The sequence below is a fragment of the Sceloporus occidentalis genome, unplaced genomic scaffold, assembly GCF_023333645.1.
Source record: "Sceloporus occidentalis isolate IW3139 unplaced genomic scaffold, rSceOcc1.0.p SCAF_2, whole genome shotgun sequence".
NCBI lineage: Eukaryota > Metazoa > Chordata > Lepidosauria > Squamata > Phrynosomatidae > Sceloporus > Sceloporus occidentalis.
In genome coordinates, this window is record NW_028316982.1 from 6,462,859 (window position 1) to 6,486,801 (window position 23,943).

At 42.4% G+C, this 23,943-nt stretch overlaps 1 long non-coding RNA gene across 2 annotated transcripts; it reads right to left on the reverse strand.

The window, feature by feature from the left end:
• Nucleotides 1-459: 459 nt before the first annotated feature.
• On the reverse strand, nt 460-22,292 carry LOC149317924 (uncharacterized). Of its 2 annotated transcripts, XR_016279946.1 has the most exons (4): nt 22,210-22,292; nt 2,978-3,122; nt 1,460-1,515; nt 460-518 (listed from the first exon to the last, which is right to left on the reverse strand). It is a non-coding gene; the product is annotated as an uncharacterized LOC149317924 (long non-coding RNA). The 2 variants fall into 2 exon arrangements; XR_016279945.1 differs by lacking the exon at nt 460-518 and having other exon boundaries at nt 1,428-1,515.
• Between the last annotated feature and the right edge of the window lie 1,651 nt (nt 22,293-23,943).

Consider the following 23,943-nt stretch of genomic DNA (forward strand, 5'->3'; position numbering starts at 1 on the left):
CACATCTGGCCAATAGGCCACAGTTTCCACACCTGAGGCCACTAGGCATTTCTGTGTCCATATGTGGCCAGTGGTCTACAGTTTCCACACCTGCGGCCATAAAGAGCTTCTGCAGTAACATGTGGCCAATGGGCCAGTTTCTACACTTGTGGCCCCCTCCTCAAAACTAAAAAGAATAACAACTAAAACGGGCCACTGTTTCCACACTCAAGGCCACAAGCAGCTTCTGGAGCCACATGTGACCAATGGGCCACAGTTTGCACACCCCTGCCTGACCCCCTGAAGCTCTCTGTACACCTCTTTTTCTTTCACACCTTCTCTTCCTCCTCCTCTTCTTCCTCCTCTTCTTCCTCCTCCTCCTCCTCTTCTAATCTCTGGCATCTTCTCATAAAATTCCGGCATGAGAAAAATGCTTTAATGTGGAACATTCCGTGAACTGAACTTCTCATAACTCTTAGGCAAATATTGGCCAGCATTGGTTTGTGGCTGGAGCCGGTCCCCCGTGCTGAGGTTATTTTCTGGGGGAAAGAGGGGGGTACAAGTTAGGAAGTTTGCATTTGAGGTTGAAACTTGCAGGGGAATGGCAAATACACAGGGGACAGCTTGGTGCATTTCCTGTTCTTGTTTCTTGGCAGAATGGATGACTTCCATATCCTTTTTCCCCCTTGTAAATATCACCAAAAAGCCTCTCTGTTTGTTGCTTGATTCGTAAAGCTTAGTTGTTTTGCTGGGGAATGTGAAAAGGCTGCCAAGTTACCGCTTTTCTTTCCTCTTTCAGCTCCTGTCTGTGGAACCGGGTGCAATAACTGATCTTTTTTCACTGGGCTGGGCCATTCTTCCTGATTTCTACTTCCCTTTATGTACCTTATTTATGTGCCTTATTTTTAATATATATAAATATATAGAGACATTATTAATATAAGAATAAAACAAAGTGCAAAGTTATAGTATCAGTTATTCAGTGTAAGAGATGGACTCTTTAATTTTCCTTATAGATCTGTCTTACACAACTCACACCATTTAGACAGATGGATAGACCAGTTAATTTACACAGCCTTTCAATATTCAGGGTCATAAAAGCATCTTAAAAGATATATATATATGCTCATTTGCAGGAATTTGGCAATCTAAATCCAAAAATGACTTCAGATTTGCTCAGTCACATACAGTTTTTCTGCCACTTGCTTTGAAGTTTCTGTATTTGAGCATCCTGAGGTGTTCTGCAAGATTTTTCTGTGCAAAAAACACACCATGTTTTTGTGCAATACACACACACCACACATACACACACATTACATATTGGAAAAAACATGTTTTCTGCACAGAAGCACGTTTCCTGCATAAAAATGTGGTTTTGTAAATAGACATGCACACATATACGGATTTCTATGAGTGCAAAAATACTCCAGAAAACTTCCAGACATTTGAAAACTGGAAGAAAATGGCACAAAAGACTCACTGTTCTCTTGTTCTTCCAGACAGGGTTTCCCAAGAAATGGGAAACCCATTTATCACCTGGGAAATGAAAAATAAAGAACATTTCCACCCTTTCCATAGTACTTTGTTTTATCCTGGCAGATAGTTTTGGATTCTAGAATACCTGTATTTGCAATATACATACCTAGTATATACTATGAACATTGTACATAGTGTGTGTGTGTGTGTGTGTGTGTGTACATACACACACACATTGAAGATGGAACCCAGGTCTAAACACAACATTCATTTATGAATATTTTCGTTTGGTCAGTGGCACCAGAATCTCAGTTAGGTAATCAGTAAATCCACCCTGGATTTTGGTCCGAACTTTAAAGGAGCTAGCCAGTGTACTGAACCCAGTGTTGGAGTTCAGGACCTTGGAGGGATCCTTTGCAGCTCAGGCTAGAACACAGAGCAGATTCACTGCAACTACGGACACAGAATCCATCAATCGCCCCTTTGGGAACCAAAACATGGGCATAATACTGGGTATTATGGAGCTGGTGCATTGGGGAAGAGATTGCAGAGTAAAGGATCAGCTCCAGACAATGAATATTGCTTGTTGGACTTCCGCAGCCTCTTGCAGCCCTGAGATGGTGTTTCTTTTCTTTCTTCTTATGAGATAGAAATAGTTTAAAAACTGCAGGTTACATTCTGGGATAGGGCAAGTTGAGCTAAGATGGTCCTTTTCATATCATGTTCTGGAGAGTGTACAGAAGGAGGTGGGTTCTTTCATTAAAAGCTTCTTGGCAAAGGGAGAGGGTCTTTGCTCCCAGAATCCTTTGTAATTTCGGGGGGGGGGGGTCTTAGCAGATATATTGATCCAAAAAGGGGATATTTGGAGGTGAGATATTTAAGTTGTACTGGGTTCAGCCACTCAGTTGTGACATATTTGCTAATATAGGTGCACAGATTTTGGGAGGTAGAAATGTGGTACTTTGCCCCCTCTTTAAGACAAGAGCCATTCCAATATATTTATAAAAATATAGAACTAAAAAATGAAAGACCTAATATTTTTGCTGTTGCTGTTTCTAACACTTTCTCTATCCTGAACCACAAAATCTTGACTCATCACCAACATACATACTATATATATATATATATATATATATATATATATATTCAACAGATATAAGGTGCCTTATCATGTTTAAGGAGAATGCAAAGTACCCTGACTGTGTATTGTCTCTATTCTTTGCTGTATGCAATTATACATTTGTGTCAGCCTTTCCCAACCAAGAGCCCTCCAGTGGGGCTGGACTACAGATCCCATTGTCCACTGAACAACATGGCCACTGGAGGGCATCGCGCTGAGAAAGGGCTGCTGTGACTGTTTCTGTTCCTCTTTGCTCTGCTTTTGGGGTTATAATCCTTTTATTGCATTATTACAATATTTTTATATATGTATAAAAAAACCAAGTTACACTTCTAAGTATAGTTTTCTACCTTTCTGTTTGTAAGGAGACAAAAAATATTGCAGTCTTTTCAAGTGCCTTACCTTTATTTGAGCAGAGGAATCACATATTTTTGGAGAGCATTCCTAGCAGCACAATAAACTCTTGATACATTTCACTTGTGTTGGGCTCTCTGTGTGAAGTTCTTCCCCCATCTTTGCTTTCTGGAGTGGGACATCAACACAACAGCTGCACACAACAACAACAGCAAAGTTTATTACTTTATTATTAGAGTTTATTAGGCCTACTAAAGTACTTTTCACATTATCATCATATCATAGCATCAGCATCATCTGTATTCTGCATTTCTTTCAGAATTGGGACTCATGGTGGCTTACAATTGAAAAGAACTATACAGTTTAAAACATACTGAAAGTGAACAATATAGAATTAAACTAGTCCCAGTAGTAAAACACTTGAAATATCTAGTTAAAAGAACAAAATGAACTAAAACAAAAAGACTGAAAGGCTTTGTGGTTCCATGCCACAAAAAAAGAAGAGCCGTTCAACATGTTTCAAAACTAATAATATGCACATGTGAAATGAAACAGCCAGATTAAGTAAGCCTTGCATAACTGAACAAGAACATTTGGAGCCTTCCCGAGAGAGCATCTTCCAGGGATGATTTATTCTTTCTTTCATCAGCTTTCACTTTTTTTCTGATTTCTGTTTTTGGTGATGCTTTTAAAAAATAGATGATATTAAAAAATAGATGATGCTTTTTAAAAATATGTGGGGTTGAGATAGCTGGTTAGGCAGCCATAACTGCTCTCCCCTTTTCTCTCTGTTCTGCTGTTTTTGCACACTCAGGGGGCAGCTGGTGTATACCTTGCCTTTTGAAGGCAGGCACATACAGCTTCAGTATAATCTGCTATAGTATAATCCCAAGCTTTTTTTTTTTTTTTGCATGATTTACTGCACACATTCTGTTGCAACCTAGCCTGCAAAGTCTGTGTTTCTCCAGCCCTCCTTCACTATTCTCCAAATGCTGATGTTGCTGAAAAAAATACTTCCAGACAGACAGAGGTCTTGGAGGAAAGGTTGTGTTAATAGGTGAGAGAAGACCAACAGTGTGATGTGGAAGCTAAAAAGGCCAACATGAGTCTAGACTGCATCAACACATGTATTGTGTATAGATCAAGGGAAGTTATGGTGTCATTCTATTCTGCATTGGTTAGGCCTCACCCGGAATATTGTGTCCAGTTCTGGGCACCACAGTTCAAGATGGATGTTGAGAAGCTGGAGTGTGTCCAAAGGAGGACGATCAAAATGGTGAAGAGTCTGGAAACCATGCCCTTTGAGGAGACTTAGGAAGCTGGGTATGATTAGCTCGGAGAAGAGAAGGTTAAGAATTGATACGATAGCCCTGTTTATATGTTTGAAGGGGTGTCCTATTAAGGATGGAGCAAGCTTGTTTTCTGCTGCTCCAGAGAATAGGATGCAGAACAATGGGTGCAAACTACAGGAAAAGAGATTCCACCTCAACATTAGGAGGAACGTCCTAACAGTGATAGCTGTTTGACAGTGGAAGAAACTCCCTTGGAGAGTGATGTCTCCTTCTTTGGAGGTCTTTAAACAGAGGCTGGATGGCCATTTGTTGGGGTTTCTTTTATTGTGAGTTCCTGCATGGCAGGGTGTTGGACTGGATGGCCCTTGAGGTCTCTTCCAGCTCTATGATTTGCAGGGAAAACCCACAATGGGCTGAACACCAAGGGGCAAGCCACACCTGTCTCCTTCATCTACAAAGATAGGCGTGCTAAAATAGAACATTCATGGGTACAAGCTGCACCAGGCCATTATGTTTTCTTTTCCAACACAAACGCATGTGCACAAGTGCACAGACACACCTCCAGTGGCCACCATTCACCACCCTCATACTGCCCACCTGGCATCCCATTTGATGCCCCACACAAGCAGCCATGCAACCAGTTATTCAACTGCACAAGCAATCAACAGCCCATACTGCACATTGCTGCACCCAGAGAGACATTGGCACGGCACAAACCTGGAGGCCCCCATACATGCCTTCTTTCCCCTGCCTTCCCCCATGGCCTACTGTTGGACTGGCCACTTTGTTAATGTTATGATTGTATCCACTGTATCATTGGTGACATGCAACATTGGTCATTATTTTGCTTCACTGTGTGCAGTGGGTTAATGGTGTAATGGATTGATAGCAATAGCATTATAGCATTTACATTTCTGTATCTCTTATCAGTGAACTCAGCACTCTCTAAGTGGTTTACAATCTGTAAGCCAATTGCCCCCAAGAAGCTGGGTATTCATCTTACTGTCCTATGAAAGTTTGGAAGGCTGAGTTAACCTTGGACCCCTGGGATTAAACTCACATACATGTGGCTGCAGTACCAACATTTAACCACTGCGCCACCTGGGCTCATTTTAAAGGAGCATGGCCACTCACGCACATGTACAATAAATTTGTGGATGGAATGGGCTGCAATGGTGCCGGCAGCTCTCCAGCTTTTTCCTGTCTCCCCAGAGACACACAGTCCACATTCTGGTGCAACTGTCCTCATTTTTCAGCTTGAACTGAAGCAAACCAAGGATTATTTTCTTCCAGTATTTAGCCCTGGAGTGTGGCTTTGTCCTGGATTCCTCCCGTGTGGGCCATATGCATTTTTTCAACAGGTAAGTTTCAAAACAAAACAAACAAACAAGCTCCATTTATATACTGCTTCATACCACCTAAGCAGTGTCTAAGCGGTTTACAACTGTAAGCTAATTTGCCCCCAACAATCTGAGCAAAACCATATCTTATCAATCATGTGGACAGCCCCATTAAATGCCTGTGTGTGCAAAGTTACATAACAGAAATGATGATACAGGGGTCTGGTTACTTTTTAAAAAAACAACAATAATCTTTACGGATGGGCTCCCTAAGGCTTGAAAATTATTTTAAGGGTTCCTCCAGAGTATCAAGGTTGAGAAAGTCTGGCGGAAAATTTTGTGATGAAAAGACAGCTTGCGGGAACTGTTTATAAGAAACAGGCTTTGAATAGCATACTATTTTTATTTCCTTACTTTATAATGGAGGTTCATAGTTTCATTACATTTTGACAATAACATATTGGCCTGAGTCCCAGTGGTGATTCAGTTGATTGTTCTCAATGTGAAGGAGCTGCTTGGCTAAACTGACGTAAGGATGAGTCAATAGGTAGGTAAACCTCAGTAAGTCAACGAGTTTACTCTAGTTGGAGCTAACAAGAAGAATCAGGCCTCTGAATGTGTTTGCCCATATGTGATTTCTTTTCGTTATTTCATTTTTTAAAACTCAACAACCTTTTATATCACCTACTTAGTTACAAATAGGCAACCAAGGCTGCATCTGCTTTTCAGAAATAATGCAGCTTGAGACTGTTTTAACTGCCATGGCTCCATGCTATGGAACTGTGGGATTTGTAGTTTTGGGAGATATTTAGTCTGCTTGGTCAGAGAGCTCTGGTGCCACAATAAATTACAAATCTGAGGATTCCATAGCTTTGCGCCATAGAAGTTAAAGCAGTGTCAAACTGCATTATTTCTGCTGTGCGGATGCAGCTGGAGCTAATGGTACTAAATGAGCTACCCAGCAGAGGGTCTTTTTCTTTCCCAATAGGAAGTGATCCAGATACCAACACCGGAAAAATAGGGGGCATGAAGGAGGGCCAAAATGCAGTGATTTCCCCCATGCTCCATAATGGTGCATTTGGAGGAGGAGCATTTTGGACAGTTTGTAACTAAGTAGGTGATGTAAAGAGTTGGTGAATTTTTGAACAAATTAATTTTGGACAAAATAGATAAATCAGTCCTCCATATCCACTGATTTTTAATCCACAGATTCAAGCATCCATGGCTTCAAAATATTTTAAAAACACAAAAATTCCAACAAGCAACTTTCATGCCATTTTACTAGCCTTTGTATTTAATAGGACTTGAGCACCCACAGATTTCGGTATCTATGGGGAGGTCTTGGAACCAAACCCCAGCCGATACCAAGGCCCCACTGTATATGGAATATTTTTTAAAAGAACCAATAGTCCCTGGGGCCCACAAAAGCATCCCTGAGCCACACTTTGCTATAGGTTACACATTCACCACCTCATCCTATATAATTTTTGAGATGGTTGGCATAGGGAGGTTGGCACTGAGGTCCAAACCACCAAGGGGACATGTTTTCCAAACCTCCCCTGCCTCCTTTATATCCCAAATGCCATGTTTCCCCTCGCAAGAAGTTTCCTAGAGAAGCCTGCTCTTCGAAAATCCTTGGCAAGGAAGGCGCAGTAGGCAGGCTTGGCAGACACGCTGGCGTGGCCAAGACACATCTCCCGAAATGTTGACGAGTGTCTCGTTGCCAATTAGCGACGGGAAACACAGACTGTGTGTTCACCCAGGGGCTGAGAATGGCTTCCTGACTGCCAAATTGTTGGTTAAACTTTCTGCCTACCCACCTCCTTCCTCCTTGGTTGTGATGGAGGGAGAAAAAGAGGGAAGGGGGGAAGGTTGAGCTCCCCTTCTCCCTCCTTCCAATTAGGCTTGGCTAATTACAAATCAATCCCCACTTCATTGCAATGCAAGCTGTTAGGGCAGCCCAGGATCCGAGAAATGCATTCAGAGGAGTTTATCACACTGGGGCTAATTGTGGCATTCAAGGGAGATTGAAGGGCATTTGAAGCATCCCGCAAACAAAGTGAAATTGGCGAGTAATTGCACACACGAATGGTTATCACACACAATTGTGCAAATAAAGTGATATCGGACCGGCATTGTTGCTGAAATCCTGAAAGTAATTGCCTCTTTGCAACCACTTTAATGGCAGGTTTGGTGCAACATCGTGTGAAATCATTTTGCACAATTATGCAATTTTTCCAGGATATTCACGGGATAAACTCCCCATCTCCTTTATGCGATAAGCTCCCATGATGCTTTGAGCTATGACAGTTGAAGCTGGGCTATGATGCCAGCTGGGAATGATATCCTACGCTGAGCAGGCAGGGTATACAGGTATGTCTACACGGTCATTTTAAACTGGTTTTTCCCCACCTTCACATTGGCCTGTCTTCACGATGCAGGGTCAAAGCCCCGATTCAGGTGCAGACTGTCTTCACAAAGGAAGGCCAGCTCTGCACCAAATCAAAGCTATCCCTCTGTTGAATTGCATTTTAAAAATTTACTTTCCAGGTTTTCAAATCTGACCAGAGTTGTTACCCAAATTGTAGGAGGTCCAGAGAGGGCACCCGCTTATTGAACTCAATGGGGGAAGTAATTTAGCTGAAAAGGAAGCAGTGAGAGGGCTAGGGCAATGCAAAGCCAGGACCTTTTAGCCTATGTATGTCCATTCCAGACCGCCTGTCGCAGAGAAGGTTTTGACTGTGTTTTTCTGCATGGCAGAAGAGGGGTTCGTCTGGGGTCTATTCTATTATTCTGTTTAGCTTCTTAGTCAGAGAGTTCTAGTGCCTCACCAAACTATAAACCTCTGGATTCCACAAGGCACAGCTGAGGCAGTTAAAGTGGGATTATAGTGCTATGATTGTGCAATATGGACAGGCCTCAGAACAGTGTGAAAAAGATCTAAATGTGATGATAGGGGAAAGACATGATGGTGTGCGTTCATTGCAAGTCACTTTTCCCCCATCACTAAAGTGCAAGGGTGAAAGTTGTCTCTACAGGATAGAAAGTGGAAAACAGTTTAAAATTGATTTGGTTTTATGGACTGGGCAATTAAGACAAATGAACAGAGTAATCCCATATCCACTAAAGACATGAAACTGTGGCTTTCTCTGCCAAGCTAAAAACTAAACTCTGAAGTGTAGGCCCTGTATGTTGTTCCAGATGCCACAGGGCTGCTTTCCTCAATGCAGTGCCCTTCAGGTGTGGGGGACTACAACTTCCATCATCCCCAGCCAGCATGATCATTAGCCTAAATCAAAAGTGAGGAGGAACATCTTATTCTGAAGGAAAAAGTGGTGTGTGTGTGTGTTTGTGTGTGTGTAAGAAAGAGAGATAGAGAGAGAGAGAATGATGATGGTTTGAAAGAACCATCCCTAGCTTGGTCAGTGGCTGTGGTGTTTGGGGAATTCTGGGAGTTATATTATATTATTTATTTATTTACAACATTTATACCCGGCCCTTCAGCCAAAATGCCTATTTAAATGCCCTACAAATTGTTAATTTGACATTTCCCTGCCCTCAGGCTTACAGTCTAAAAATGTAGGACACACAAAGCTAAATGCCTTGTAAAACTATACATCCCAGGATTTCACAGGATGGAGCTACAGCTCCTAAAGTGGTGTCAAACTGCATTATTGCTACGGTGTAGGTCAATCCAAAATCCACAGAAGAGAAATACCTTTATTGGCCGTCCAAAATACACAAAACACATCATGCAGATTTTCAAAGTTCCATTGGCAGAAGATTTAAAAAATCAGTACAAGAGAAGAAAAGTGATGATGTTAGAATTACATGTCTACATTTTGTATCAGATGTTGTTTCTATTGTAGTTCAGTCAATTTGGCGGAATTTCAATGCAGGCAAAGGCCATTCCTCTCTTGGTCATTTGGGAATGAGCCAAAGCACTGCCATAATTTAAACTCCATGGGCACCACCTGAACAACAACAGAAGCAACATCTTATACAAAAATGTAGGCCTGTGACTCCCACAGCACCACTTTTATTTTCTTCTCCTGTATGAAGAGCCAGTGTAGTGTAGTGATTTGAGCGCTGCACTGCAACTCTGGAGACCAGGGTGCAAATCCCCATTTGGCCATGGAAACCTTGGGCAAGTCACACTCTCTCAGCCTCAGAGGAAGCCCAAGGCAAACCTCCTCTGAACAAATCTGGCCAGGAAAACCCCATGCCTTAGGGTCGCCATGAGTCAGAAACTACCGTATATACTCAACTATAAGTCGACCTCATGTCTAAGTCGAGGTCAGGTTTGGGGGCTAAAATGATGGATTTTGATATGACCCATGTATAAGCCGAGGGTAAACTTTAGGGATATGTGACAAAGGAGCTATCAGGGACGTAGCCAGGATTTTGGGAAGGGGGGGGTCAAGACCACCATTATAATGGGGCTTAGGCGCGGTGGTGCTGCAGCACACACCATTCATTGTATCCAACTGAAAGGGGGGGGGGGTCTGGACCCCTCGAACCCCCTCCCTTGGCTATGTCCCTGGAGCTATAGGATGAAGCAAAGGAAAATGATGCCAAAGAACTTTAAAAAGCAGGTATAACTGTTTGTGCTCCCACTAAAGTCTAGATGGATGAGAGAGCAGTGCTTTCAGGACAGATTACACCTTTGCATTTCACCAAGTACAGTACTTACATTGACCCATGGATAAGTCGACTCAGGTTGTTTGGGTCAAATTTTTGACTAAAATTTCTAGACTTATACATGAGTATATACAGTACTTGAAGGCACACAACAGCAACAGTGATTTTTAACATCCTCTGCCTGATGAAGAAGCCAGTAATGCTTTGAAAGTTTGCACAATGTGTTTTGTGTATTCTGGTTGGCCAATAAAGGGATTGTTCTTTTGAGGATTTTGGATTTAGTTTTATTTTGCTGCAGTGGCATCACTAGGTTTGGTGTCACCCGGTGCGGTAACTCATGGTTTCACACACACCATTTTCCTCCTCCCATACCACACCATACAGGATCCTTAGTAATGTCTTCTGTACCAATTTACTTATAAATCGTAATTCCCATATATCGCTGAATGTAATGGTAACAGTTGTAACATAAACAACTAGCAAAATTAAATTTAAACCTTTAAAAATTACATCATACATACAGAATAAATGTGTTTACATAGACACAGTTTCATGTCATTAAAGTGAAAATTTGGTAAAATGTGACATTTTAAAAGAATTTTTAAAAAATATTTTATTTTATAACCTATAAAACACATAAACTAAAACACATATAATAGCATTATATACGTGTTGATTGCTTTCTACTACATGATTGTAACCTTACATAAGTAACAGTATTCTTCACTCTTAATAAAAAATCCTAATCCTTCTGACTCTTATAATGCTTTCTACCTTCCATTGTTGCTTAAGTCATCCTATACACACCATTCTTTAAATTGTTAAGTGTTCTCAGTGGATCTGCCTATTAGAAACTACAAGAATTCGGAAAAAAAATTGGAATAATAAAAAGAATAATAAAAAGGGAAAAGAGAGAATAAAATAATAGTTTTTTGTGGGTTTTTTGGGCTATGTGACCATGTTCTAGAAGAGATCTTCCTGGTGTTTCGCCAGCATCTGTGGCTGGCATCTTCAGAGAATGCTTGCCTGGGAAGGACTAGGCAAACATTCTCTGAAGATGCCAGCCACAGATGCTGGCGAAACATCAGGAAGAACTCTTCTAGAACATGGTCACATAGTTCGAAAAATACACAAAATCTATGGATGCCAGCCATGAAATCCTTTGACCTCACAGAATAAAATAATGTTCTTATTCTGAATTTGAAGTTGTGTTACTTATAGCAGTTTCCCATTTTTAATCATTTTTAATTTTTAATTTTTTAAAAAAAATTAAAGTTAAATTTTAAATTTTTATTTTTTTAAAAAGGAAAAACCTGATAGCTCTCCTTACTCCTCCCATTGAGCCTCACCCCACTCACACCATACCTTCAGCATTTTAAAGAGATACAGGCAAATGCTACAGCCCATTTCTGCCAAAATGCAGATGTCTGAGGACCTTTAGGGTCTCACCTTGTGTGGTCCACACCCCCCAGTGACACTTCTGTTTTGCTGTACGGCCAACACAGCTACCCCCTGAGCATGTCTCCCATTAGGAAAGTCACTCCCAGGCCTCCCAACCCCACTCCAGCCCTTGGATGAAAGGGGAGAGTGGATCCGAATGTGAGACAAGGTCTCCCTCTAGTGGCTGGTTTTGTGAATGCAGGCTGCTTCTTTCTCTCCCCCTTAAGGTTAAGGAGGTTGGTAAGAAATTGCCAAGCAAGGAGGCAGGAGGGGCTGCAATGTTGGATCAAGGCAAGGCCCAGCCCACCTGTTTCTCCAGCAGCTGGTGACCATCATTTCCCTTTGCAAGCTCACATGAAAGCTGTGATGATGCTAGTGCTTCTTGTTTTTTTGGATGGGGCAGAAATCATTCCCCATTCCTGAAAGGCTGCACATGTAGGTGGAGCAGCTCTGCAGTGCTTCAGACTGAAACACAGGCTATTGCAGTGGAAGACAGGAACAAAATTCAAGAAGACCTTGCTAAGCTAGAAAGAGAAGACTGAAGGTGCATCAGCACTGTAGAATTAATGCAAACTGACACCACTTTAACTGTCATGGCTCCATCCCAATAAAAATAATAAATAAAACTTTTATTTCTACTCTGCTTTTTGTAAAAACAATCAAAGCGGCTTACAATATTAAAAGAATACTCCATATATACAAAATACCCCCCCCCCCCACACACACACACACAGAGAATCCTAGGATTTGTAGTTTGGCAAAGCACCAGCCCTCTTTAGATGAGAAGGCTAAAGTAAAACTGCAAGTTCCCTAGGATGGAGCTACCATACTTAAAGTGGTGTCAAGCTGCAAAGCTGTAATGCTATCCTATAGAATCCCAAGATTTGCAATTTCACAAAGTCTGTAGTGTTCTCTGCTGAAGAATTCTGGTGCATCATCAAATTCCAGATCCCAGGATTCTGTAGGATGCAGCCATGGCAGTTAAAGTGGTCTCAAACTGCATTATTTCTACAGTGTCAATGCACCCTTACTCAGAATAAATGTGATGAATAAATATTCATCTAAAAGCCATTGGGGCACAGGAAGAGAAGGCAAGGGTTTTGTCATCTGTTGAGAACCAGGGTTTTGGGACATTACTTTTTTAAAAGGTACAATTCCCAGAACCCTCACCATTGATAGTTGGATTTTGGGAGCCATAATCCAAAATGTCACATTTCCAAACCCTCCTAATGCCACCGCAAAAGTGAGAACATAGAGGGGGAAAGTAGCTATTTTTTCTTAAGTTGCTTTATTTCTTAAGGGAATGTTCTTAAGATACGCAGTGTTTCTTCCTAACATTTTGCAATTTTTTCTCTCTTATCTTTCTGTCTGTCTGTCTGTCTATCTATCTATCTATCTATCTATCTATCTATCTATCTATCTAGATATTCAGGAGTGGCCCTTCAGTTTCGCTGAAAATAGAGTAAACCCTCCACATTTGCTGGGGTTAGGGGCACAGAACTCCTGTCAAAGTGGGAAAAGTCCACAAATAAAAAATTGCTATTCTTTCTTCCTGGGAATCTAGGTCCTCCAGTACAACTCTGTGGTCAAAAACTGCCAGACACTGACCATAGAACTGCACCGGAGGACCTACAAATGTCAAGAGAATTGGGACGTCAAAGGCTTTCATGGTCGGCATCCATAGTTTTTGGTGGGTTTTTTTGGGCTATGTGACCATGTTCTAGAGTTTATTCCTGATGTTTCGCCGGCATCCCAGCCTGAAAAACCCATGAAAAACTACAAAAAGCTAGAGAATTCTTCTCTAGGAACTTCTAGGCCCTCCAAAATGACTTCTGGCAGACTTTAACCATAGAATTGTGCTGGAGGACCTAGTGATTTCTAGAGAGAACCAATTAACCAAATCTATGAATAATCAAATCCACAAAAATATTTATTTATTTATTTATTTATTTCCAGGATTTCTACCCGGCTTTTCTCCCACAGTGGGATTCAAGGCGGGTCAAAGTCAAAACCCCAAATGAGGAGGAATGACGGTAGTTCTTTCTTTTCATGCTTTCCTCAGACTTTACATGGAAGTGATACCTCTTCCCACCACCCCATTTCCTGGTGAAGAAACCTTGCAAAACAGAGGTACAGCCTTCACTTCCATCTAGAGTGCAGCATATTTAAGGGAGGAGCTCATAAACCTTCTTCTGAGGCCCATGCATCTGCTGTCTAAGAAATGTCCGATCTGCTGTATCACCTGCAAGGCATGAATGGAATAGCTCAGCCCAGGATCTTTTTTTCCCCCTGCGGGCAAGAAAAAAATCTGGCTGCTGGAGGAAGCTGTTGTGTAAGTGGCAATGCAGTCTTCCCCTGAGATTTGGAAAGTTCTTTGCTGGACTACAACGCTCAGGATGCTCCAAGGAAAAAGGAACTTTCCCATGTTTCAGCTTTTGGACAGAGAGGAAAAAACATGCTTCAGAAGGGTTGGCAGGAGCAAAGGGAGGCCATACGCCAAAGACAAACAGAAGAGGGGTTTCGAAGTAATGATAAGCAATAATGAAAGATGTAAAATGTAAAAGAATATTTTTATGGGAGGTCGAAGGCTTTCATGGCCGGCGTCCATCTGAAGACGCCAGCTACAGATGCTGGCGAAATGTCAGAAACAAACTCTTCTAGAACATGGCCACATAGCCCAAGAAACCCACAAAAAACTATGAATATTTTTTGTTTGTGGATTTGTTATTAATGTGTATAGAGAAGTTTGTTATTAATGTGTATAGTGTTTAAGTTATGTTAATACTAATACTAATACTAATAATAATAATAATGAAGAATAAAAAAGAAGAAGAAGAGAGACTTTGAGCAGGTGCAGTCTTGGGTACTGCTGATGTTCCCCCATCTGAACAGGGAAAAGCACAGGAGCCCTGATTTTCTGGGGCATCTGGCAACCCTACAATAAGTTAACATTTGATAGCAGTAGCAATATGGAGGCCAGTGGCATTGCTAGAGGGGTGCAGGGGGTGCAACCCACACCAGATGTCACCCTAAGGAGGGGTGAGGCCACTGCTCCTCAAACACCTGCATGTGAGGTGGCATTCGCTTGCGTCTCTTTAAAATGCTGAAGAGATTTGTGTCAGTGAGGCGAGGCTCATTGGGAGGAAAAAGGAGAGGCCCCAGGTTTCTTTTAAATTTTAATGTTAAAAGTATAAAATTGGGATTTTATTTTATTTTTTTAAAATATTATTTTAAACCTTTCTTTAAAAACGTCACATTTTATCAATTTTTTCACCTCAACCAATGACACTATGTAGATGGGAATACATTTAGGCTGTGCATATGATGATCTAATTTAAAGGTAGAGTGGGCCTTTGTTATGCGCTGGAGTTTGGTTCCAGGACCCACCATGGATACCAAAATCCGTGGATGCTCACGTCCCATTAAATACAATGGCATAGCAAAATGGTGTCCCTCATATAAAATGGCAAAGTCAAGGTTTGCTTGTTGGAATTTATATTTTTTGGAATACTTACAGGCCGTGGATGCTTGAATCCATGGATAAAAAAATCCATGAATATGGAGGGCCGACTGTATCATTTTTAAATTGTTCTAGTTGTTTTGTGTCACAGCTCTGGTAGAATTCAAAGATATAGTCGTGTTAGTCTGTAGAATCAGTATGTAGAGAGATCTTGTAGCACCTTTCAGGGCAGGCTAATGCTGAGGATGTAAACTGAAGTCTAGGAAAACTCATGCTTCCAACGTCTTTCTTTCAGTTAGTCTCAAAGTTGCTACAAGATCTCTCTACATACTATAGCCATTACTTTCAGAGATATACAGGAATTATGATTTATGAGGAATCTTAGTACAAAAAATATGACTAAGGATTTTTTATGGTGGTGGGATGGGAAAATGTCAATGCAGGAACAATAGGGTGACACCATGAGTTACCGCACCAGGCGACACCAACCCTAGTGATGCCATTGATGCAGGCAGCGGTGTCAATCGATCTATCTGATGGGGAAGGAGGAAATGGCCCTCTTTCATTTCCTCCAGGAGTGGGTCTTTTGTAAAGCTAATGGCTCTTGCCCACTCAGGACCACATCAAGCCCAAAATACTTTGGATGGCAACAGGGATAGCTCAGAACAACACACTGCCATTGGGAAAACCATTTCCCCTCCAGCTATTGTTGTGCTTTGAGGGAACTTTAGAAGAAATGGGAAGTCAAAGAGGAGCAGATGGCAGATGATTTGATCATTCCAGTTAGTGAGAAAGGCTTAGAGTTTAAAGGAGTGATTCCTTAACTCCACTGCACCACCGAGAGCAGCATTTTCCCTGCCCCCTGCAAGAAGTAGCTCCTTCGCACCCGCATCTAGTCAATATACCCACACACATGCCAGCAACTAGGAGCAGAACATTGCAAGACGGGCCTGCATGGTTTATGATATGTATGTGTGCGCGCATGTGCATGTGTTTGTGGATGTGTTATTGATGTGTAGAGTAGTAGTGTATTGCTTACACACACACACACACACACACACGTAGGTGTGTGTGTGTGTGTGTATGAGCATTGCTAATAACCTTATTCTTGACACACTGTAATGACATGATGGAATTTAGGCTTCTTCAGAAGTTGAGGACAATAGGATGATCAAATCCCAGAAATCCAGGGAAACTTGTGGGAAGCAGTGTTTATGTTTATGGTTGTTTGACAAGTTATGTAGTCTTTAATATTTTTGTGGAATGATTGTTATGTCTTTTAGATGCCATGGACTTGTAAAATTAGGAAGAATTTGTGTGTGTGTGTGTGTGTGTGTGTGTATGTTATTATTGTTTTCTTTTTAAATAGTTTTTGTGTTTTTCTCAGGCTATGTGGCCTTTTCCTGGAAGAGTTACTGTAATTCCTGATGTTTCACCAGCAGCTGTGGCTGGCATCTTCAGAGAATGCTGGCATGGAAGAGAGTGGGGTCTAGATACTGTTGGTTGAGACGGAGTGATTTTCATGTTAATCTCCGTGTTGGTCTGTTGTTGAATGTCAAGGCCTACAGAGTGTCCATTTCCTTAATGATCCATTGTCTGCTGGGATCATTAAGTATTTGCTGGGCCTTGATTTTGGTGTTTTTCAGGACTGGTAGCCAAACTTTGTTCACTTTAAGGGTTTCTTCTTTCCTGTTGAAGTCACTCATTAATTAAAGAGACCCGCCAGGCCTTGCCATTCACCAACAGACCAGCACAGAGATTAACATGCAAATCGGTCCTCCCATCCCAGGATCACACAGTGAATATACCTCACTCCCATGCCAGAATTCTCCGAGGATGCCAGCCATAGATGCTGGTGAAATGCCAGGAATAAACTCTTCCAAAACATGGCCACACTCTGAAAACCCCACCAAAAAACTGGATGCCAGCCGTGAAAGCTTTCAAATTCACATTTTCTTCTTTGTTACTATTTTGAAAACAACATTGTTTTTTATAAAGATCACACACACACACACACACACACCAATATGGGCTAGCAAGCCCCAGGTGGGAACATAAGCAGAGGGGAAGCTGCCTTCTGCTGGATCAGAGCCTTGGTCCACCCAGCCTAGTATTGTCAGCTCTGGCAGAACCCGTTGCCAGTGGTGCCAGTGATGCCAGCGGGGACCAAGCCTGGGCTCTTCTGTATTGGAAGCTGGCTGCCTAGTAGTAGCCAGAACCTTGGCCTTGCTAGCCCAACATTGGCAACTCACTTCCATGCCAGCATTCTCTGAAAATGCCAGCCACAGATGCTGGTGAAACTCTTCCAGAATACAGCCACATAGCCTGAAAAACCCATGAAAATCTATGGATGCTGGCCATGAAAGCCTTCGACTTCACAGTGGCAACTCTGATTGGCAGTAACAGCTCAACAGGGTTCCAAGCAGGATTTGATCCCAGTCCTACAGGGTTTCTGTTTAGCCTTGGACCTGCACTCTTCTGTCGTTGTTCTTGTTGTGTGCCTTCAAGTCAGGTCCGACCTATGGCAACACTAAAGCAAAGCTATCATGGGGTTTTCGTGGCAAGAGAAGTTTAGAGGGGGGTTGCTACCATTGGCTGAGAGAGTGTGACTTGGCCAAGGTGGGCTTCTAGGGCCAGGGAAGGATTCAAACTCTGGTCTCCATAGTCCAATGCTTAATCACCACAATCTTCCACATGAGAACATGCAAAGATGCCACACTGCAGATTTAATGCAGTTCAGCACCACTTTAACTACCACATTTCCATCCCATGGAACACTGAAATGTGTAGTTTGTTCTGGCTCCAGAACTGCCTGACAGAGAAGGTCAAATACTCTCAAAACTACAAATCCCAGGATACCATAGCATTGAGCAGTGGTGTCAAGCTGCTATATTTCTGCAGTGTGGCTACTCCCCAGGCCCCTTCAGGTAGTATCCTCATGGTGGAAATAATATAGTTTGACACTGCTTTAAAACTGGCATGGCATCCTGGGATTTGTAGTGGTGCCAGAGCCCACTGACAGAGTCACCTGAACCAAACTACAAATCCCAGGATCCCATAGCATGGAGTCCTGGCAGTTAAAGTGGGGCCAAACTTCATTAATTCCACAGTGCAGAAGCAGCCAGAGGAGGCTCTGCCAAAACTATACATCCCAGGTCTCCACAGCATGGAGCCATGACACTTAAAGTGGTACCAAACTACATTGATTCCACAATGCTGATGCAGCCAGAGAAGAAAACTACAGATCCCAGGACTCCATAGCACGGAGCCAAGGCACTTAAAGCAATAATGTCCGCAGGGCAGATGCCTCTCCCCAAACTACAGACCCCAGGACACCTTACGTTGGAGCCATGGCCCTTACAGAGGGACCAAACTGCATTGAATTCAACAACGCAGTGGCAGCCAGAGAAGGAAACTACAGCAAGGAGCCCTGGCAGTTAAAACGGTCCCAAAGCGTATCTATTCTGCTGTGCAGCCAGAGAAATCTCTCCCAAGGCTACACATCCCAGGACTTTGTAGCACTGGGGCCAAACTGCACGTCTTTGATTCCGCCCATCTGGAGCGTCCGCACGGCTCCTTAGCGCGCGATGGCTCCTCTCTGCAGCCAGTCTGGGGGCGGAGGCTTCCCTTTCGGCTGCTCTGGGCTGCTGGCTGCTTCCCTCCCTCCCTCCTTCCGTCTCTCTCTCTCTCTGCCTCTCGCTCGCTTGAGCTGCTGCCTTGGCTGACCTCCAAGGAACAGAATGTACTTGGCAGCCAGGCCTTGCAGGGCTGCAGAATGTCCGCAGCCTCCGCCAAGAACGGCGTCTAAGTGGGTCAGCGCAGCAGGAGGAGCAGCGGTCCGAGGGATGGAAGGGACCCCAAGGGCCATCCAGTCCATCCCCATCCCTTCCTGCAGGAAGGCGGAGCACTCCATGCACTCCTTGGGACACAGGGCCGGCCAGCCTCTAAGCCTCCATGAAGGAAGACCCCATCAAAGCCTTCCTGAAAGGTGCCCATCCAACCTCAGTTTAAAGACCTTCAAAGAAGGAGGCCCCACTGCTCTGAAAGGCAAGGCCATAGCCTTCTGTGTACATGCTCTGGACATGTTTGAAGAGTGGGCTATAAATATATAAATAAAATAAAAATATTTACTACCAGGGGCTGAAACACCAGAGCGCAGAACACACTCGCCTTCTGCCAGTGAATGGAGCAAGTCTTGATCCTAGAATCCTAGACTTGGAAGGGATCTCCAAGGGTCATCCAGTCCAACCCCATCATCCTGCAGGAAGGCTCATGGCAAAAACTCCTTGGGACACAGGGCCGGCCAGCCTCTAAACCTCCAAAGACGGAGACTCCACTGCCACATGAGGCAACTTCATAGTCTTCTGTATATAATAATAATAATAATAATAATAATAATAATAATAATAATATGTTTTATGTATAGACCGCTATTCCGCAATGATCATAGCGGTGTACAGTAAAAATCATAATGCAATACAAAATACAAGGTGACAAAGGAGGGAAAAGTCTCATCCTTCAGGCAGTCCCTGATGTTGCTGGGTCTGCCTGATCTCTCCCTCTGAGGCTAAGATGACAGTTAAGGAGGGAGGGGCATCATACCATCCAAGCACTCCTGAAAGGTTCCCCATCCAAGGAGACACTGTTAGGCAACTTCATAGTCTCCTGTATGGAGCCCTCTATGCCACCGTGTCCCTAGGGTTGGTGTCACCCGGTGCGATAACTCATGGTGTCACCCCCCCCCCCATTGACTTCCTCCCATTTCACATCCTACAGAGTCCTTAGCAATGCTTTTTTGCACGAATGTTACTCGTAAATCATCATTCCCATATACCATTGAATGTAATGCTAATATTGTGACATTAACAACTAGCAAAATTAAAATTATCTCTTCAAATTACAACATCATATGCACAGCCTAAGTGTATTTACATAGTCATAATGAAGATTTGGTTAAAATGTGATATTTTTAAAAGAAAAATGTAAAAGAATATTTTTTAAAAAAAATCAAAAATTTCAAATTTTGAAATTTGAAACTGTAATTTAAAAAAAATTCTGGGGCTTCTTCTTTTCCCCCTCACTGAGCTTCCCCTGACTCCCACCATCTCATAAAGACTTTTAAAGGGAAGCAGGTGGATGCCACAGCACACTTCTGCCAAACGGTTGGTGTTTGAGGAGCAGCTGTGTCACCCCCTCTTAGAGTGTCACCTGGTGCGTTCCACACACCCCGCACCCCCATAGTGACAGCACTGCCTCTATCAGGGACTGAACCACCCTAGCACAGAGTCTCCTACCACCATGCAATGGAAGTAGTCTAGAATCCTAGAGTTGGAAAGAATCTCCAAGGGTCACCCCGTCCAACCCCATCCTGCAGGAAGGCACAATCCATGCACTCTGGACAGATGGCCACCCAGCCTCTAAACCTCCAGAGAAGGAGACTCCACTGCCACATAAGGCAACTTCATCGGAGATTATATAACACCCAAGCACTCCTGAAAGGGGCCCATCCAACACCTCCAAAGATGGAGACACTGTAAGGCAACTTCATGGTCTTCTTTACATATCCTCTATCAGGGGATGAACCCCCATAGCAGAGTCTCCCTCTACCATACAATGGAAGTAGTCTTGAATCCTAGACCCCCCAGGGTCATCCAATCCAACCCCATCCTGCAGGAATGCACAGTCCAAGCACTCTGGTCTCATTCCCATTACATAACAACCTGATTTTCAAACCGATCTGAACCAGTTTCAAGGGCCCTTGTTCGCACTTGCACCAAATTTCTGGCACAGTTTGCCAGGGGAGGAGGGTGCAGCGCTAAACCCAGAAATGTGGTGCTGGAGCAGAGTACTTAGGATCCCATGGACAGCCAAGAAGACAAACAAATGAGTTTTTGAACAGTTAGACCAGAGCTCTCCTTGGAAGCAAAGATGACCAAGTTGTGACTATCGTACTTTGGCCACATCATGAGAAGTAGTCTTGAATCCTATACCCCCCAGAAGGCATGGGTCACTAGAAAAAACAATAATGCTAGGAAAGGTAATGAGTAGAAGAAGGAGAGGAAGACCACAAACCAGATGGATAGACTCAGTCAGGGGGGTTGTGGGCAAGGGCTTGCAGGATCTGGGCAGGACTGCAGGGGAGGATAGGGAGTCTTGGAGATGTCTCATCCACCAGGTCAGCATGAGTTGGAACCAACTTGAATGCAGCTAAGAACAACAAAAGAATTCCTATTCCTAATTTTAGAGGTGTTGTTGTTTGCCTTTAAGTTGTTTCCAATTTATACCAACACTAAAACAAACCTATCTCAGAGTTTTCTTGGGAAGTTTCTTCAGAGGGGGTTAGCCATTGCCCTCCCTTTAGGCTGAAAGAGTGTGACAAGTCATCCAGTGTATTTCCATGTCCAAGCAAGGATTCGAACTCTGGTCGCCAGGGTCACATTGTAACACTCAAACCACTATGCCAAGCCAGCAATAATTTTAGAGGTCTAGTTCCAAAACTGTCCCAGCAAGTTTTCCATCGTGCTCAGGGTTTTTTCTTTTTTATATATCTGTCTAGCTGGGAAGAACTGGAATGATGTGATATGTCTGCGGGACATGACTAGGAGATAAGGAGGCCTCTGCTAGAAGTCCAGAACCCAGTGGTGATTCATCCCATAAGGTTGAATGGAGGGAGGTATCATCATGATCATGATGATGATGATGATGATGATGATCATCATCATCATCATCATCATCACTATTACTAGTATTTACCCTCACTTCCACATGGATCAAGGAGGGGGACAACAACAATTCTTAAATGATGGATTTTAAACGTGGGTTGTTTTAATATGTGTATATCTTATTTGTCTTTTTAAACTGATGTATATTTTAATGGATGTATTTTAACTGGTGTTGTTTGTGACCCACCTTGATCCATGGGGAGAGGCGGATAAGAAATAATAACACTAATAATAATAATAATAATAATAATAAATTAACAAATAAACAACATCTTAGAATCATAGAATCATGGAATCAGTTAGAATACATCATTTTAAACACACATCATTTTAAAAAGAGACATAAAATGTACAGATATTAAAACCAACCACATCTAAAATTCACCATTTAAAAGTCACAGTTTCAGGAGGGACTGCCTTGCTCAGTGCAGCATGAAAACTGGGGAAAGCTCTGCAGGCCTGCCATGGAGTCCGCCTGCTGAAATGTATTTGTTTGCTTATCTGTTTATTTCTCTATTTATATCTCACTCGGGGACACTGTCCACGTGGCCTGGGGATGTTGATAAAAATACCTTCCCTGTGAAGAAGCCTTTGGAAACGGTCTGGGTACAAACAAAATAGCAGAAAATGTACATGTGTATTTATATATGTTTACTGAAATGATTAACAAGGAGGACGGAAAGAAATATATCAGATGAGTGAAATGTTTCAGCTTCTTCAGTGGCCAAAGATGACAGTTTAGGACCCAAATTTTGGACATCCTTCAGTGGATTATCCCCTAAACTGTGGCCATGTTAGGAGTCGTAAGTCTATAGATCCCATTTCTCCCCCCTTTTTTGTCCTAAATGTTTGAAGGAGAAGCACCTAAAAAAAGACATGTAGGAACACACAACTAAAAACTCCCCAAAGATGGGCATCTGTCCTATGCTCAAAGACACCTGAAAGAAGATTCTCATAATACAGTATAATACTTACACAGCCCTGTGATGAAAAACCTTTTTTCAATATTATAGTTTTTTAAAAATGTCTTTTTGGTTGCTGAATTTAAAGCAAACACAATAAAAATGTCATACCATACACAGTTCATTCACAAATTCAATACACAGTACAGTATTTTTAATCAATTCAGTTGTTACTCGGCTTTGATAAGTGCGGACACCAATATTCCAGTTCAATTTCTTTGAGTGCTTTTGAACAGATTTTTTTCCTGTTTCTTGTCAGCGAATTAAAGGATTTGGAAAGTCTGTTAAAAGAGTTTTACTCCTTCTTTTCTCATCGCAGGATTATTCTTTGCAAGATCATTTCATTCAGTCCCATATTACAACATGGAAATTGTCAAAGCAAGTTGGGGGGGGGGGGGGAATGGTATGTGACGAAGCAAAACTGAGGTCATTTTGTGGATTTAGAATGCCAAATTCCTATAAAACCAGCATACATTTTTTAAAAAGAAGTTTTTATGACCCTCAATTTTGCAGGCCCATGTTATTATGATACTTCTTCTTGTTGTTGTTGTGTGCCTTCAAGTCATTTTTTACTTATGGCAACCCTAAAGTGAATCTATCATAAGGTTTTCTTTGCAAGTTGCTTCAGAATGCCATTGCCATTGCCATCCTCTGAGGCTGAGACAATGTGACTTGCTCAAAGTCACCCAGTAGATTTCATGGCTCATTGAGGATTCGAACCCTGGTCTCCAGAGTCATCATCCAACTACAAACCCCAGAATTCCATAGCATTGAGCCATGGCAGTCAAAGCAGTGTTAAAATGCATTTTTTCTGCAGTGCAGATTCATCCCTTGTGTAAGTGTCCATTTACCAAGTTACTATTCTTTCAGTGGGTCTACTCTAGTTGAGTTTAGGCCATATTTTTTTTACCTGTATGGGTAAATGTATTTGTTTTCCTTTGTCCCATTTTCAAAACGTTTTAAATCCCAGGTTCTTTCTCTCCCATTAACAAAAACATTGACACATTTTGGCAAGTACAATGGAGCCCAGTGACTCCATAAAACATTAAAGGAGCTGTCCAAAAGGCTGGATAGATTTTGGGGAGAGAGTAGTGTTCAGCCTCTTGGAGAGATCTTTTCAGGACTTTATTAAAACCCAGAGCAGATTCACTGGCCAG